Genomic DNA, 16,588 nt, shown 5'->3' with positions numbered 1-16,588 from the left:
GATTTATAAGGGAAGAGTTTCAGTGAAATGTATAGTAGCATCAGAGATGCATTACAGATTTTTTTGCCTTATTGAGATACAATTTACACAAGTTAAAAACCACCATTTTGAACCGTTTGGTTTGCCGCCGACACTTCCTTTAAATAGTGTCAATTATGTAGCCACCACTGCTCTATTTCCGAAGCCACTGGAGTATGTGAGACCCTATGTTAAAAAAGTTTGCAGGTGGTAGGGGCATGCACTTTAGACCCATCATTCAGAAGGAAGAAGCAGGTGAAAGTCTGTAATCTCAGGGACATCCTGTTCTACATAGTACTGTCCAGGCCAGCAAGCGCTGAATAGTGTGGCTGTATCTCAAATATAAATAAATAAGTGAACAAACAAACAAACAAATGGAGACAAGAAGTTAAATCTGAAGGTGTATACTATAAATGTTGTTTTTCAGACTTGCATCTGAGTCTCACAGCCTTTCAGGGGCCAGAGTGTCCTGAATATTAGAATTATACATCTATGCGTACCAGCTTAAATGTAGTAAATTATGCTCATATAGTATCATTTTAGGCTGGCCTCTCTTTTGTCTCAATATATTTTGGAGGTCCAAATCAATGCTTATAAAAGTGTGATTACCAGTTCCTTAGACAAGGCTTGCGTGGCTTTCTTTGCTGTAGAAGCTAAGTAACTGAATGCCGCTGTTGCTGACTTTGTGGACATATGCAATGCTTTGTCACTGGGATAAACATATTGTGATCTTTTGAATGTCATGTGCTTCTCTTTTGTAAAACCAGAAAATTCTTCCAACCCTCTCACTAGGCTGTCAAGCTGTGTCCATAGATGTTCACATGGCAGCTAGTAAGGAGAGTCATGGCAACAGCATCACCTCTGAAGGAAAGGATATCAGACCCAGAAGATGGACAGGAAGCCTCTTCTCATGGTAGGATGGTGGGATGGTAGTTTTCTGTTTTGGTGTGTGTGTGTGTGTGTGTGTGTCTACATGCACATGCTATTCTGCAAGCATGGAGATCAGAGGATGCTTCCAGGAACCCATTTTTTCCTTCTACCCTGTGGACAATGGGCATGGAACTTAGGTCCTCAGTTGGCTCAGGCATTTTTACTCTGAACCATCTTGATAATCCTCCCTAATGTTTTTCTTTGGATAGTGTTATATTCTTTGTGAGTTTTCTCCAGTTCATGTGTTTGACACACATATGGAAACCAATGAAGAATGTAATAATGAAAACAGCAGTGTTTTCTACCTGTAATGGCAGTGACTGTGTGGTGACAGGGGCAGTGAGTGAGTCCATCAGAGTCAGATAACACCAGACGTAGGGCAGGCAGGATGTCTCAGCGGGTATAGAGACCCTTGTCACCAAGCCTGATGACTTGAGTTTGATACCCTGGTCTCATATGCTGAAGGAGAGAATGGCTCCTGTGAGCACCATGTGCACTGTGGTGAGCATAGCAATGCACATGCCCACACAGGCAAGCTCATCAGTTCACAGAGAAAATAACTCCTGCAAGTTAGCTCCTGCCATTGAGGCATGTGCACTGAGAAGCGTGTGTACACCCACATACACAAAGGAATTAATGTAATTTTCAAACAAGAAGGCAGACAGACAGACAAGGCAGTGCTGTGTGTAAGCTATAGTACACCCACAAACAGACGGTGGAGAAGCAGACAGACAGGCAGTGCTGTGTGTAGGCTGTAGTACACCCACAGTGAGGTCAGACGGCGGAGAAACACTTCCCAGGGAGTCCGGGGTCCTGGGGCCCCTTTTCTATGAGATTTCTACGCAAGCCTCCAGGCAGTGTTTCGGTGTCACAGTGGCTGATTGCTCAGAGCTTATCTAGCAGGATGTACCGGCAAGTACCGGCGGTACGGGCGGTTGTACCTGCGAGTACCGGCGGTACCGGCGGTCGGAGGAATTAGGAAGTGACCAAGATAGTCCTTTTATAATAAATAAGTTTTAATAAAAGGGGGAATAAGGAAACTTACAGAACCAAGGGTCCAGCGGAGCAGCGGGTGACGCGGGGAATAGCAAACGGGGCTCCTCCCGGCGCCCCGATGCTATTTAAGGGGTATCCTACCACGCTGGGGCAGCCACACCCCTGAACGCAGGGATTGGGCCAGCTGCCCCAACAGCAGGAAACCTGTGTAGGGCTCCTATCCAGATCACTAGGGGGACATCATATCATTTTGCTAAAAATGGCTTTCCTGGAACTCACTATATAGACTAGGGTAGCCTTGAACCCACAGAGAATCTTCTGCCCCTTCCTCTGTCTCTGGAGTGCCACACCCAGCTGAAGAAAGATGTTTTATGATGTGAATTGTTTCTACATTGTGTTTTAATTTTTAAAAGTTGTTTTATGTGCTTGATTTTTTTGGTGGAGGTGTATACAGGTCTGTGTACTGCCTCCTTGCTCATTGGCAGGGAGACCTGAATGGCAGTCAAATGCCCAGAACTGGGGTTAGAACAGTTGCTAGCCGCCCTGTGGGTCCTTGTCATAGAACCTGTGTGTGTGTGCTCTGGAGGAGCAGCTTGTTCTTTTAACTACTGAGTTATTCCTGCAGCCCATGTTGTCCATTCTTGACTATGTTTTCTGTCCAGCTCAGCTTATGTCACTAGGGGTCAGACTGGTGTTGGTTATTAAAGAGACAGTTACCAGGGCTATTTAGAATGACCTCTTTCTGGTCCTGCATGGACGTCGCTGTCACCTTTCTCTTAGCCAGTCTGTTCAGAGGCAAATCAAATAGCACAGCGGAGATGTTCATGTCAGAATGGCATCCACAGAGCTGAAAGGTGAATTTTTGTTGATAGAGGCCACTTGTTTGTTCCCGGTTGCCCAGAATCGAAATAATCACACAGAAGTTGTATTAATTACAACACTGCTTGGCCTATGAGCTTATGCATATTTCTAGCTCACTCTTATCTCTTAACCCATGTAGATTATTTTATATTTTACCATGAGGCTCGTGGCCTACCAGCAAGGTTCCAGTTGGTGACTTGCATCTTTCTCCTCTGGTGGCTCCATGGCATCTTTCTGACTCCACCTTCTTTCTCCCAGCATCCAGTTTAGTTTTCCCCACCTACCCCTATTTTGTCATGTGCAGGCCCAAGACACCTTCTTTATTAACCAATGGTATTCACAGCATACAGAGGGGAATCCCACATCAAATTTTCTGTGATGTTTTCTACTGAGAGACCAGCTCTTAGCAGGGCAGGTACTGAAGAGGAAGTGTGGAGTTGCTGGCTAATCACACAATACACTTTTTTTTTTTCTGTGAGAGAACAAAACTTAATTCTCTAGCACTGGCAAAAGAGGAGAACACACACATATACATACATTACATACATACACACATGTCTTCAACACATCAAGGTCTGACATTCCTCCCCCCACAGCTTATATCCCTCAGCAAAATATTTCAAATAATAAAAAAATTACAGTGCAATTATATTCTCTTTTTCTTCAAGTGAATGATTACAATGAGTATAAATAAAAGACAACATATTTCCTAGTACCCTTACATAATTAAATGTTTTAATTATAGATGAAAAAGAAATCTTTTTTTTTTTTTTCTCATGGTTTATTTTTTTTTATATTTAAAAATTTCCATCTCCTTCCCTCCTCCTCCCCCCTCCCTCCCCTCCTTCTCCCCTTTCTCTCCCCTCCTTCTCCCCCTTCCCTCCCCTCCCCTCCACCCATACCTCCCCTCCCTCCCTCTCAAGGCCAAGGAGCCATCAGGGTTCCCCACTCTATGCTAAGACCAAGGTCCTCCCAACTCCCCCCAGGTCCAGGAAGGTGATCGACCAAGCTGAGAAGGCTCCCACAGAGCCCGTCCATGAAGAACAATCAGAGCCCAGAGCCATTGTCCTTTGCTTCTCAGTCAGCCCCCGCTGTTGGCCACACTCAGAGAGACGGGTTTGGTCGCATGATCCTTCAGTCCCATTCCAACTGGAGTTGGTGATCTCCCATTAGTTCTGTCCCACCGTCTCCATGAGTGAACGCACCCCTCTCGTTCCTGACTTTCTCCCTCATGTTCTCGCTCCTTCTGCTCCTCATCGGGACCTTGGGAGCTCAGTCCAGTGCTCCAATGTGGGGCTCAGTCACCTTCCCCATCTGCCGCCAGCTGGAGGTTCCCTCACGGTCCTGACTTTCTTTCTCATGTTCTCTCTCCTTCTGCTCCTCATCAGGACCTTGGGAGCTCAGTCCGGTGCTCCAAGGTGGGGCTCTGTCATTTTCTTCATCTATCGTCAGGTGGAGGTTCTATGGTGATATGCAAGAAATTCATCAGTATGGCTATAGGAACTGGCCTTTTCAGGCTCCCTCTCCTCAGCTGCCCAAGGAACTAACTGGGGGCGTCTCCCTGGAAACCTGGGAACCCCTCTAGGGTCAAGTCTCTTGACAACCCTCAGGTAGCTCCTTAAATTCAGATATATGCTTCCCTGCTCTCATATCCACCCTTCCTATATCCCAAGCACCCCATTCCTCCGAGCTCCCCCCGCTCTCCCCTTCACACTTTTCTCTCCCCATCTTCCCTTGGCCCAGTCTTGCCCAACCCTCAAGTTCCCAATTTTGCCTGGCGATCGTGTCTACTTCCAATATCCAGGAGGATTACTATATCTTTTTTGGGAGTTCACCTTCTTATTATCTTCTCAAGGATCCCAAATTTATAGGCTCGATGTCCTTTAATCATGGCTAGAAACCGAATATGAGTGAGTACATCCCATGTTCATCTTTATGGGTCTGGGTTACCTCACTCAGAATAGTGTTTTCTATTTCCATCCATTTGCCTGCAAAATTCAAGATGTCATTGTTTTTTACCGCTGAGTAGTATTCTAGCATGTATATATTCCACAGTTTCTTCATCCATTCTTCCACTGAAGGGCATCTAGGCTGTCTCCAGGATCTGGCTATTACAAATAATGCTGCTATGAACATAGATGAGCATATGCTTTTGTTGTATGATTGGGCATCTCTTGGGTAGATTCCCAATAGTGGAATTGCTGGGTCCTGGGGTAGGTTGATCCCGAATTTCCTGAGAAACCGCCACACTGCTTTCCAAAGTGGTTGCACAAGTTTGCATTCCCACCAGCAATGGATGAGTGTGCCCCTTACCCCACAACCTCTCCAGCAAAGGTTATTATTGGTGTTTTGGATTTTAGCCAATCTGACAGGTGTAAGATGATATCTCAAAGTTGTTTTGATTTGCATTTCCCTGATAGCTAGGGAGGTTGAGCATGACCTTAAGTGTCTTTTGGCCATTCGAACTTCTTCTGTTGAGAATTCTCTGTTCAGTTCATCGCCCTATTTTTTAATTGGGTTAATTGGCATTTTACCGTCTAGTCTCTTGAGTTCCTTATATATTTTAGAGATCAGACCTTTGTCAGTTGCAGGGTTGGTGAAGATCTTTTCCCAGTCAGTAGGCTGCCTTTGTGTCTTAGTGACAATGTCCTTTGCTTTACAGAAGCTGCTCAACTTCAGGAGGTCCCATTTATTCAATGTTGCCCTTAAAGTCTGTGCAGCTGGGGTTATGCATAGGAAACGGTTCCCTGTGCCCATTTGTTGTAGAGTACTTCCCACTTTCTCCTCTATCAATCTCAATGTGTTCAAATTAATATTGAGGTCTTTAATCCATTTGGACTTGAGTTTTGTGCATGGTGATAGATATGGATCTACTTTCATTCTTCTACAGGTTGACATCCAGTTATGCCAGCACCATTTGTTGAAGATGCCCTCTTTTTTCCATTGTGTACTTTTGGCTCCTTTATCAAAAATCAGGTGTTCGTAGGTTTGTGGTTTAAGATCCGGGTCTTCTATACGATTCCATTGGTCAACTTCTCTGTTCTTATGCCAATACCAAGCCGTTTTCAATACTGTAGCTCTGTAATAGAGTTTGAAGTCAGGGATGGTAATGCCTCCAGAAGTACCTTTATTGTATAAGATTTTTTTGGCTATCCTGGGTTTCTTGTTTTTCCATATAAAGTTGATTATTGTCCTCTCAATCTCTGTGAAGAATTTTAATGGGACCTTGATTGGGATTGCATTGAATCTATAGATTGCTTTTGGTAGAATTGCCATTTTTACTATGTTGATCCTCCCAATCCACGAGCAGGGGAGATCCTTCCATTTTCTGGTATCCTCTTCAATTTCTTTCTTCAAAGACTTAAAGTTCTTGTCAAATAAATCCTTCACTTCCTTGGTTAGCGATACTCCCAGATATCTTATGCTATTTGTGGCTATTGTGAAAGGTGATACTTCTCTGATTTCCCTCTCTGCTTCCTTATCCTTTGTGTATAGGAGGGCGACTGATTTTTTGGAGTTGATCTTGTATCCTGCCACGTTACTGAAGGAGTTTATCAGCTGTAGGAGTTCTTTGGTGGAGTTTTTGGGGTCGCTTATGTATACTATCATATCATCTGCAAATAATGAAAGTTTAACTTCTTCCTTTCCAAATTGAATCCCCTTGATTCCCTTATGTTGTCTTATTGCTATTGCTAGAACTTCAAGCACTATATTGAAGAGATAAGGAGAGAGTGGACAGCCTTGTCGTGTTCCTGAATTTAGTGGGATAGCCTTGAGTTTCTCTCCGTTTAATTTGATGTTAGCTGTCGGCTTGCTGTAAATAGCTTTTATTATATTTAGGAATGACCCTTGTATCCCTAATCTCTCCAAGACCTTTATCATAAAAGGGTGCTGAATTTTGTCAAATGCTTTTTCAGCATCTAATGAGATGACCATATGGTTTTTTTCCTTCAGTTTGTTTATATGATGGATTACATTAATAGATTTTCGTATGTTGAACCAGCCCTGCATCTCTGGGATGAAGCCTACTTGATCGTAATGGATAATTTTTCTAATGTGTTCTTGGATTCGGTTTGCCAGTATTTTATTGAGAATTTTTGCGTCCATGTTCATGAGTGAGATTGGCCTGTAATTCTCTTTCTTGGTTGAGTCTTTGTGTGGTTTAGGTATCAGGGTAACTGTAGCTTCATAGAAGGAATTTGGCAGTGACTCTTGTGTTTCTATATTATGAAATACCTTAAGGAGTATAGGTATTAGGTCTTCTTGGAAGTTCTGGTAGAATTCCGCATTGAAACCATCTGGTCCTGGGCTCTTTTGGTAGGGAGGTTTCTGCTAACAGTTTCTAATTCTTCGCGACTAACAGGACGATTTAGAGCATTTACCTGGTCCTGGTTTAACTTTGGTATATGGTATTTATCTAAAAAACTGTCCATTTCTTTTACATTTTCCAATTTTGTGGCATACAGGCTTTTGTAGTAAGATCTAATGATTTTCTGAATTTCCTCTGTGTCTGTGGTTATGTCCCCCTTTTCATTTCTGATCTTGTTAATTTGCGTGTTCTCCCTCTGCCGTTTGATTAGTTTAGCTAAGGGTTTGTCAATCTTGTTGATTTTCTCCAAGAACCAGCTTCTTGTTTCATTGATTCTTTGGATTGTTTTCTGTGTTTCTATTTTGTTGATTTCTGCCCTCAGTTTGATTATTTCCAGTCTTCTACTTCTCCTAGGTGAGTCTGCTTCTTTTTTTTCCAGAGCTTTCAGGTGTGCTGTTAAGTCACCAATGAGTGCTTTCTCCGTTTTCTTTAAGTGGGCACTTAGTGCTATGAACTTTCCTCTTAGCACTGCTTTCATTGTGTCCCATAGGTTTGAGTATGTTGTGTCTTTGTTTTCATTAAATTCAAGAAAGACTTTAATTTCTTTCTTTATTTCTTCCTTGACCCAGGTGTGGGTCAGTAGTTGACTGTTCAGTTTCCATGAGTTTGTGGGCCTTCTGGGGGTAGCATTGTTGTTGAATTCTAATTTTAATCCATGGTGATCCGATAAGACACAGGTGGTTACTAATATTTTTTTGTAACTGTGGAAGTTTGCTTTGTTACCAAGTATATGGTCAATTTTGGAAAAGGTTCCATGAGCCGCAGAGAAGAAGGTATATTCTTTCCTATTTGGGTGGAATGTTCTATAGATGTCTGTTAAGTCCATTTGGTTCATTACCTCCATTAAGTCTTTCAATTCTCTGTTAGGTTTCTGTCTGATTGACCTGTCCATTGGTGAGAGAGGAGTGTTGAAGTCTCCCACTATCAGTGTGTTTGGTTTGATGGCTGCCTTGAGTTCTAGAAGTGTTTCTTTTACATAAGTGGGAGCTTTTATATTAGGGGCATAGATATTCAGGATTGAGACTTCATTCTGAAGGATTTTTCCTGTTATGAGTATAAAGTGTCCCTTTCCATCTCTTCTGATTGATTTTAGTTTGAAGTCAACTTTGTTGGAAATTAGTATGGCCACACCCGCTTGTTTCTTAGGGCCATTTGCTTGATAAACCTTTTCCCAACCCTTTACTCTGAGTAGGTGCCTGTCTTTGTGGTTGAGGTGTGTTTCTTGTAAACAGCAAAATGTTGGATTCTGTTTTCGTATCCAGTCTCTTAGCCTGTGCCTTTTTATAGGTGAATTGAGTCCATTGATATTAAGTGATATTAATGACCAGTGGTTGTTAACTTCAGTCATTTTTAGTAGTAGAGTTTGTGTGTTTCCCTTCTTCTAGTTGTGCTGGTGAAGGGTCGCTAGATGCCTGAGTTATTGTCGGCGTTGTTGGACTCCTTGGTTTGTGATTTTCCTTCTATTACTTTCTGCAAGGCTGGATTTGTGGCTGCGTATTGTTTAAATCTGTTTTTGTCCTGGAATATCTTGTTTTCTCCATCAATGGTGAATGCAAGCTTTGCTGGGTATAATAGTCTAGGCTTGCATCCATGTTCCCTAAGTGTCTGTAGCACATCTATCCAAGCTCTTCTGGCTTTCATGGTTTCCATTGAGAAATCAGGTGTAATTCTGATAGGTTTCCCTTTATATGTTACTTGACCTTTTTCCTTTGCAGCTCTTAATATCTGTTCTTTATTCTGTATGTTTTGTGTTTTGATTATTATATGGCGTGGGGATGCTTTCTTTTGATCCAGTCTATTTGGTGTTCTGTAGGCTTCTTGTACCTTCATAGGAACATCCTTCTTTAGGTTGGGGAAGTTTTCTTCTATAATTTTGTTGAATATGTTTTCTGGGCCTTTGAGTTGTAATTCTTCTCCTTCTTCTACCCCAATTATTCTTAGGTTTGGTCTTTTCATGGTGTCCCAGATTTCCTGAATGTTTTGTGTTAAGAATTTGTTAGATTTGTTTAGTTCTTTAATCTGTGAGTTTATTTCCTCTATAGTATCTTCAGAGTCCGAGATTCTTTCTTCCATCTCTTGTATTCGGTTGGAAATACTTGTCTCTGAAGTTTCTGTTCGTTTACTCAGAGTTTCCATTTCCAGTCGTCCCTCAGATTGTGTTTTCTTCAATACCTCCATTTCATTTATCAGGTCTTGTACTGTTTCCCTTACCTGTTTGATTGCTTTTTCTTGTTTTTCTTGTTTTTCTTGGGTATCTTTGAGAGATTTATTTATTTCGTCTACCTTTTTGTTTGTCATCTCCATTTCTTTATGGCAGTTTTTTACCTCCTGTTTAAGGTCCTCTATTATTTTTATAAAGTACTGTTTAATGTCGGTTTCTTCTATATCTTCTGGGGTAGGGTGTTCAATTCTTGTTGTTTCGGAATGTCTGGCTTGTGGTGATGTCATGTTGCCTTTCATGTTGTTGGAGGAGCTCCTGCATTGGCGCCTGCCCATCTCTTCCTTCAAAAGGAGCGCGGAGGTGTTTGGTGTCCCCAAAGAATGATGGATCCTCCTGCAGACTGTGAGGTCCCCTTGCAGGCCAAGCAGCTCTCAGACAAAGGCCTACCTTGCTCCGGGCAGTCAAATGAAGGAGGGGACCTCCCACCGGCCTGGGTGCACTCAATTCCGGGTCCCCAGAGCCCAAACAGGCTGAGCTGTGGGATTTTGTGGCCCCAAAGACGGGAGGATGAGGCAGGGGGAGGGGGGGAGGATTCTGGGTGCAAGCTGGGAAGGGACAGGAAGAGAGAGGCAGTATCCGGGGAGAATAACCCCTGCAGGAAGAGCAGGAAGTGTGCTGGTGGCAGGGGGAGTTGTGGAAAGTCGGTGGTCCCTCTCCGGGCAGCTGCCGCGGTTCGGGCACTCACTCCTCACTCACCCCAAAGAATGATGGATCCTCCTGCAGACTGTGAGGTCCCCTTGCAGGCCAAGCAGCTCTCAGACAAAGGCCTACCTTGCCCCAGGCAGTCAAATGAAGGAGGGGACCTCCCACCGGCCTGGGTGCACTCAATTCCGGGTCCCCAGAGCCCAAACAGGCTGAGCTGTGGGATTTTGTGGCCCCAAAGACGGGAGGATGAGGAAGGGGGAGGGGGGGAGGATTCTGGGTGCAAGCTGGGAAGGGACAGGGAGAGAGAGGCAGTATCCGGGGAGAATAACCCCTGCAGGAAGAGCAGGAAGTGTGCTGGTGGCAGGGGGAGTTGTGGAGAGTCGGTGGTCCCTCTCCGGGCTGCTGCCGCGGTTCAGGCACTCACTCCTCACTCACCCCAAAGAATGATGGATCCTCCTGCAGACTGTCAGGTCCCCTTGCAGGCCAAGCAGCTCTCAGACAAAGGCCTACCTTGCTCCGGGCAGTCAAATGAAGGAGGGGACCTCCCACCGGCCTGGGTGCACTCAATTCCAGGTCCCCAGAGCCCAAACAGGCTGAGCTGTGGGATTTTGTGGCCCCAAAGACGGGAGGATGAGGAAGGGGGAGGGGGGGAGGATTCTGGGTGCAAGCTGGGAAGGGACAGGAAGAGAGAGGCAGTATCCGGAGAGAATAACCCCTGCAGGAAGAGCAGGAAGTGTGCTGGTGGCAGGGGGAGTTGTGGAGAGTCGGTGGTCCCTCTCCGGGCAGCTGCTGCGGTTCGGGCACTCACTCCTCACTCACCCTAAAGAATGATGGATCCTTCTGCAGACTGTGAGGTCCCCTTGCAGGCCAAGCAGCTCTCAGACAAAGGCCTACCTTGCTCCGGGCAGTCAAATGAAGGAGGGGACCTCCAACCGGCCTGGGTGCACTCAATTCCAGGTCCCCAGAGCCCAAACAGGCTGAGCTGTGGGATTTTGTGGCCCCAAAGACGGGAGGATGAGGAAGGGGGAGGGGGGGAGGATTCTGGGTGCAAGCTGGGAAGGGACAGGGAGAGAGAGGCAGTATCCGGGGAGAATAACCCCTGCAGGAAGAGCAGGAAGTGTGCTGGTGGCAGGGGGAGTTGTGGAGAGTCGGTGGTCCCTCTCCGGGCAGCTGCCGCGGTTCGGGCACTCACTCCTCACTCACCCCAAAGAACGATGGATCCTCCTGCAGACTTTCAGGTCCCCTTGCAGGCCAAGCAGCTCTCAGACAAAGGCCTACCTTGCTCCGGGCAGTCAAATGAAGGAGGGGACCTCCCACCGGCCTGGGTGCACTCAATTCCAGGTCCCCAGAGCCCAAACAGGCTGAGCTGTGGGATTTTGTGGCCCCAAAGACGGGAGGATGAGGCAGGGGGAGGGGGAGAGGATTCTGGGTGCAAGCTGGGAAGGGACAGGAAGAGAGAGGCAGTATCCGGGGAGAATAACCCCTGCAGGAAGAGCAGGAAGTGTGCTGGTGGCAGGGGGAGTTGTGGAGAGTCGGTGGTCCCTCTCCGGGCAGCTGCCGCGGTTCGGGCACTCACTCCTCACTCACCCCAAAGAATGATGGATCCTTCTGCAGACTGTGAGGTCCCCTTGCAGGCCAAGCAGCTCTCAGACAAAGGCCTACCTTGCTCCGGGCAGTCAAATGAAGGAGGGGACCTCCCACCAGCCTGGGTGCACTCAATTCCGGGTCCCCAGAGCCCAAACAGGCTGAGCTGTGGGATTTTGTGGCCCCAAAGACGGGAGGATGAGGAAGGGGGAGGGGGGGAGGATTCTGGGTGCAAGCTGGGAAGGGACAGGGAGAGAGAGGCAGTATCCGGGGAGAATAACCCCTGCAGGAAGAGCAGGAAGTGTGCTGGTGGCAGGGGGAGTTGTGGAGAGTCGGTGGTCCCTCTCCAGGCAGCTGCCGCGGTTCGGGCACTCACTCCTCACTCACCCCAAAGAACGATGGATCCTCCTGCAGACTTTCAGGTCCCCTTGCAGGCCAAGCAGCTCTCAGACAAAGGCCTACCTTGCTCCGGGCAGTTAAATGAAGGAGGGGACCTCCCACCGGCCTGGGTGCACTCAATTCTGGGTCCCCAGAGCCCAAACAGGCTGAGCTGTGGGATTTTGTGGCCCCAAAGACGGGAGGATGAGGAAGGGGGAGGGGGGGAGGATTCTGGGTGCAAGCTGGGAAGGGACAGGGAGAGAGAGGCAGTATCCGGGGAGAATAACCCCTGCAGGAAGAGCAGGAAGTGTGCTGGTGGCAGGGGGAGTTGTGGAGAGTCGGTGGTCCCTCTCCGGGCAGCTGCCGCGGTTCGGGCACTCACTCCTCACTCACCCCAAAGAATGATGGATCCTCCTGCAGACTTTCAGGTCCCCTTGCAGGCCAAGCAGCTCTCAGACAAAGGCCTACCTTGCTCCGGGCAGTCAAATGAAGGAGGGGACCTCCCACCGGCCTGGGTGCACTCAATTCCAGGTCCCCAGAGCCCAAACAGGCTGAGCTGTGGTATTTTGTGGCCCCAAAGACGGGAGGATGAGGCAGGGGGAGGGGGGGGAGGATTCTGGGTCTGAAAAAGAAATCTTACAAAGACCCACATGCATTCATTCATGTCTGAGCAACTTGTTACACATTAACAGAGTATAAGCAAGTGAGGTGGTATTCTCAGCCAGTTCTTTTACTGACAGGCTGCATTTTGTGGTTACAAAGAGAGAACCAATCATTTTATTATTTATCTAAAAAGTATCTTACAAAACATCTTAAAAGAATCACAAATCTAAACCTTTATATATAAAAACTTCATTCCTCAGAGAGTACACCTACTTATCAACAGTTTTTAATTAAATCATATCAGGAAGTCGAGGGCAAAATGGGTGCAAGAGGTTAACCACCACCTTTAACCACCAGCCATTTTCAGCAAGGAAGACAGGTCAGCTAGTAATAACCAGACCGCCTTTGTTCTTGTTCCCTGACCTCGGTGTCCCTGTTCAGCTACCAAAACTGTGCCTTTCTAAACTTTAAATTGTTCCCCAAGATTTTCTACACCAAAACCTTAAACAAAAACATCTTAACCTAACTTTACTAACAATCAACTTCTCTAAATTTTTCCTAAGTGTGGTGGTTGAATCATTAATCTGCCTCAGCAGCAATATGTCAAAAAAGCCAATCACTATTATTGTAAGTACTAGTAACGCTGCCCAATGTTACTGGTTAGAGTAACCTGTTTAGAGTTTGCAAACAATTCATGGATTGTAAGGGACGTGATGACCACAACGGAATAGGCAGAGCTGTGCTCCATAGCAGCATGAGGTCCTCAGGACATGTAGTCATCAGGGCTCTGCCTCACAAGTGCTATCCAGCATGTCCATGCAAACCTGTGGACCATTTTCCATGCGTTCCAAAGCTGCTTCCTGTACCTCTCACATGATCCCTACCAACTTTCTGTATATGTATTCTCTGTTCTTTAAATTTGTGAGAATTTTGGCATTGGTAGAGCATATACTTTAATTAACAGGTAGTATTGACGTCTAAGCAATCTACTTGCACAGTATCATTTACTTGATTGCAGCTAAGAGCTTTGTAGAAACTGAATATTCTAGAAGCAGTTTTGTCTATAATCATCTTTATACTGTGTATAAGTAGCTGCTTGACTTTGAGCTAAGATTACCCCCAAATATCTCTGCTTTTACTTTGTATCCATGTGCAGAAGTAGACCTGTTAACTGAACAGTCTTAGGAATAGGTGGACCTTTACGTAAATGTGTCCCCTCAGTGAAATCCCCATGCTTTCTTGCTAAAGAAAAGCATAGCTTTAGCAATGAGTCCCGTGCTCTCCTCGTCCGCTGCAGGTGAGCAGTGTTTCCTGCTCTTGTGTATTGGTTGCGTTTGTTTTGTCTTCATGCTCAGAAAGATGGGAACCAAGGATGTGGCTAATAGTCGTGCTTATAAAGAGCACCTCCATTTCTAACTTTTCACGGGCAACTGTACTTTTTATTATTATTTCCTTATCAACAGATTTAAAATCTGTGAATTTAAGGGCATCCGGATCTACATAGTGAGTTCCAGGCCAGCTAGTGCTGCACAGTGAGAGCCTATCTCAGAAAACCTTAAGGAAAGGAGTATCTATGGTATGTTCTCTTTTTTTGAGTCAGGGTCTCTCTGCATAATTTATGTGATGGAATTCAATGTAAGTTTCCTGCAAAAAAAACCAGTATGTTCTCTTAAAAGCTGAGCCATCTCTCCAGCTGCAAATCCAAGGATTAAATCAGCAGGTTTATTTTGTCAAGCATCTAAAGGTCGATTCTTTTATCAATGTAAAAGCATTCAAATAATTAAAAGGATCTTTTCAATGAAAAAGATAAATCCCATGATACACTATTAGCTTTCAAGGATTACATTCAAGAGAATAGTCTCCCTAGAACAAAGAATTTCTGTCATCTCCATTCCTTAGCTATAATTTTTTATTTTTGAGATCAGGTCTTACTGTGTAGTTTCAGTTGACCTTGACACAGATCCATCAGCCTCTGCTCCCAAGGGTTAGAATTAAAGGCATAAGCCACCATACCTGGCCATAGTTATACTCTGTGCAATGGTTACATAAAATATGACAAGATGATGGGTTGCTAAGAAGAAAACTGCATTCTAGACCTCAAGTAAATATACTGGTTTTTTTTTTTTTTTTTTTTTTTTTTAGGATTTTTTTTTCTCATTTTTTTATTCAAGATTTCCATCTCCTCCCCTTCTCCTCCCCCTTCCCTCCCCTCCCTTCCACCCATACCCCCACTCCACCCCTCTCCAAACACAAAGAGCCATCAGGGTTCCCTTCACTATGTTTAGTCCAAGGTCCTCCCAGCTCCCCCTAAGTCCAGGAAGGTGAGCAACCAAACGGACAAGGCTCACAGTGAGCCCGTCCATGCTGTAGAGTTCATGTTCATTGCCATTGTCCTTGGTTTCTCAGTCCTCCTCCACCGTCAGCCATATTCAGAGAGCCCGGTTTGGTCCCCTGTTCCATCAGTCCCATTCCAACTGGACTTGGTGGTCTCCCGTTAGATCTGTCCCACCGTCTCAATGGGTAAAAGCACTCCTCGCGGTCCTGGCTTCCTTGCTCATGATCTCCCTCCTTTTGCTCCTCATCAGGACCTTGAGAGCTCAGTCTGGTGCTCCTATGTGGGGCTCTGTCATTTTCTCCATCCAATGCCAGGTGAAGGTTCTATGGTGATATGCAAGATATTCATGAGTATGACAATAGGATCTGGACATTTCTGGCACCCTCTCCTCAGCTGCCCAAGGAACTAGCTGGGGGCGTCTTCCTGGACACCTGGGAACCCCTCTAGAGTCAAGTCTCTGCCAGCCCTAGAATGGCTCCCTTAACTAAGATATATAATTCCTTGTTCCCATATCCACCCTTCCTATATCCCAACCATCCTATTCCCCCAAGCTCTTCCCATCCTCCACTTCACACTTTTCTCTCCCCATCCCCCCATCCCTCCACTCCCCCCACCCCCATATTCCCATTTTTTGTCTGGCAATCTTGTCTACTTCCAGTATCCAGGAGGATAACTATATGTTTTTTTGGGGGGTTCACCTTCTTATATAGCTTCTCTAGGATTTTTTATGAATTATAGGCTCGATGTCCTTTATTTATGGCTAGAACCCAATTATGAGTGAGTACATCCCATGTTCATCTTTTTGGGCCTGGGTTACCTCGCTCAGGATGGTGTTTTCTATTTCTCTCCGTTTGCATGCAAAGTTCAAGATGTCATTGTTTTTACCGCCGAGTAGTACTCTAATATGTATATATTCCACACTTTCTTCATCCATTCTTCCACTGAAGGGCATCTAGGTTGTTTCCAGGTTCTGGCTATTACAAATAATGCTGCTATAAACATAGTTGAACAAATGCTTTTGTAGTATGATTGGGCATCTCTTGGGTAAATTCCCAAGAGTGGGATTGCTGGGTCCTGGGGTAGGTTGATCCCAAATTTCCTGAGAAACCTCCACACTGCTTTCCAAAGCGGTTGCACAAGTTTGCATTCCCACCAGCAATGGATGAGTGTACCCCTTACTCCACATCCTCTTCAGCAAAGGCTATCATTGGTGTTTTTGATTTTAGCCATTCTGACAGGTGTAAGATGGTATCTCAGCGTTGTTTTGATTTGCATTTCCCTGATTGCTAAGGAGGTTGAGCATGCCCTTAAGTGTCTTTTGGCCATTCGAACTTCTTCTGTTGAGAATTCTCTGTTCAGCTCAGTGCCCCATTTTTTAATTGGGTTAATTAACATTTTAAAGTCTAGTCTCTTGAGTTCCTTATATGTTTTGGAGATCAGACCTTTGTCTGTTGCGGGGTTGGTGAAGATCTTTTCCCAGTCAATAGGCTGCCTTTTTGTCTTAGTGACAGTGTCCTTTGCTTTACAGAAGCTGCTCAGCTTCAGGAGGTCCCATTTATTCAATGTTGCCCTTAATGTCTGTGCTGCTGGGGCTATACGTAGGAAGTGGTCTCCTGTGCCCAGATGTTGTAGAGTACTTCCCACTTTC

The 16,588-nt window shown here is 45.4% G+C and overlaps 1 pseudogene; it reads left to right on the top strand.

Annotated features, from left to right (window-relative positions):
* The first annotated feature begins 813 nt into the window (after positions 1 to 813).
* Positions 814 to 16,588, top strand: part of LOC119815614 — a 29,995-nt pseudogene continuing 14,220 nt past the window's right edge.

Source organism: Arvicola amphibius, chromosome 1 (genome assembly GCF_903992535.2).
Source record: "Arvicola amphibius chromosome 1, mArvAmp1.2, whole genome shotgun sequence".
In the NCBI taxonomy this organism is placed as follows: Eukaryota; Metazoa; Chordata; class Mammalia; order Rodentia; family Cricetidae; genus Arvicola; species Arvicola amphibius.
The sequence above is the reverse complement of the archived record's forward strand: the minus strand, read 5'-3'. Positions and strand labels throughout refer to the sequence as shown.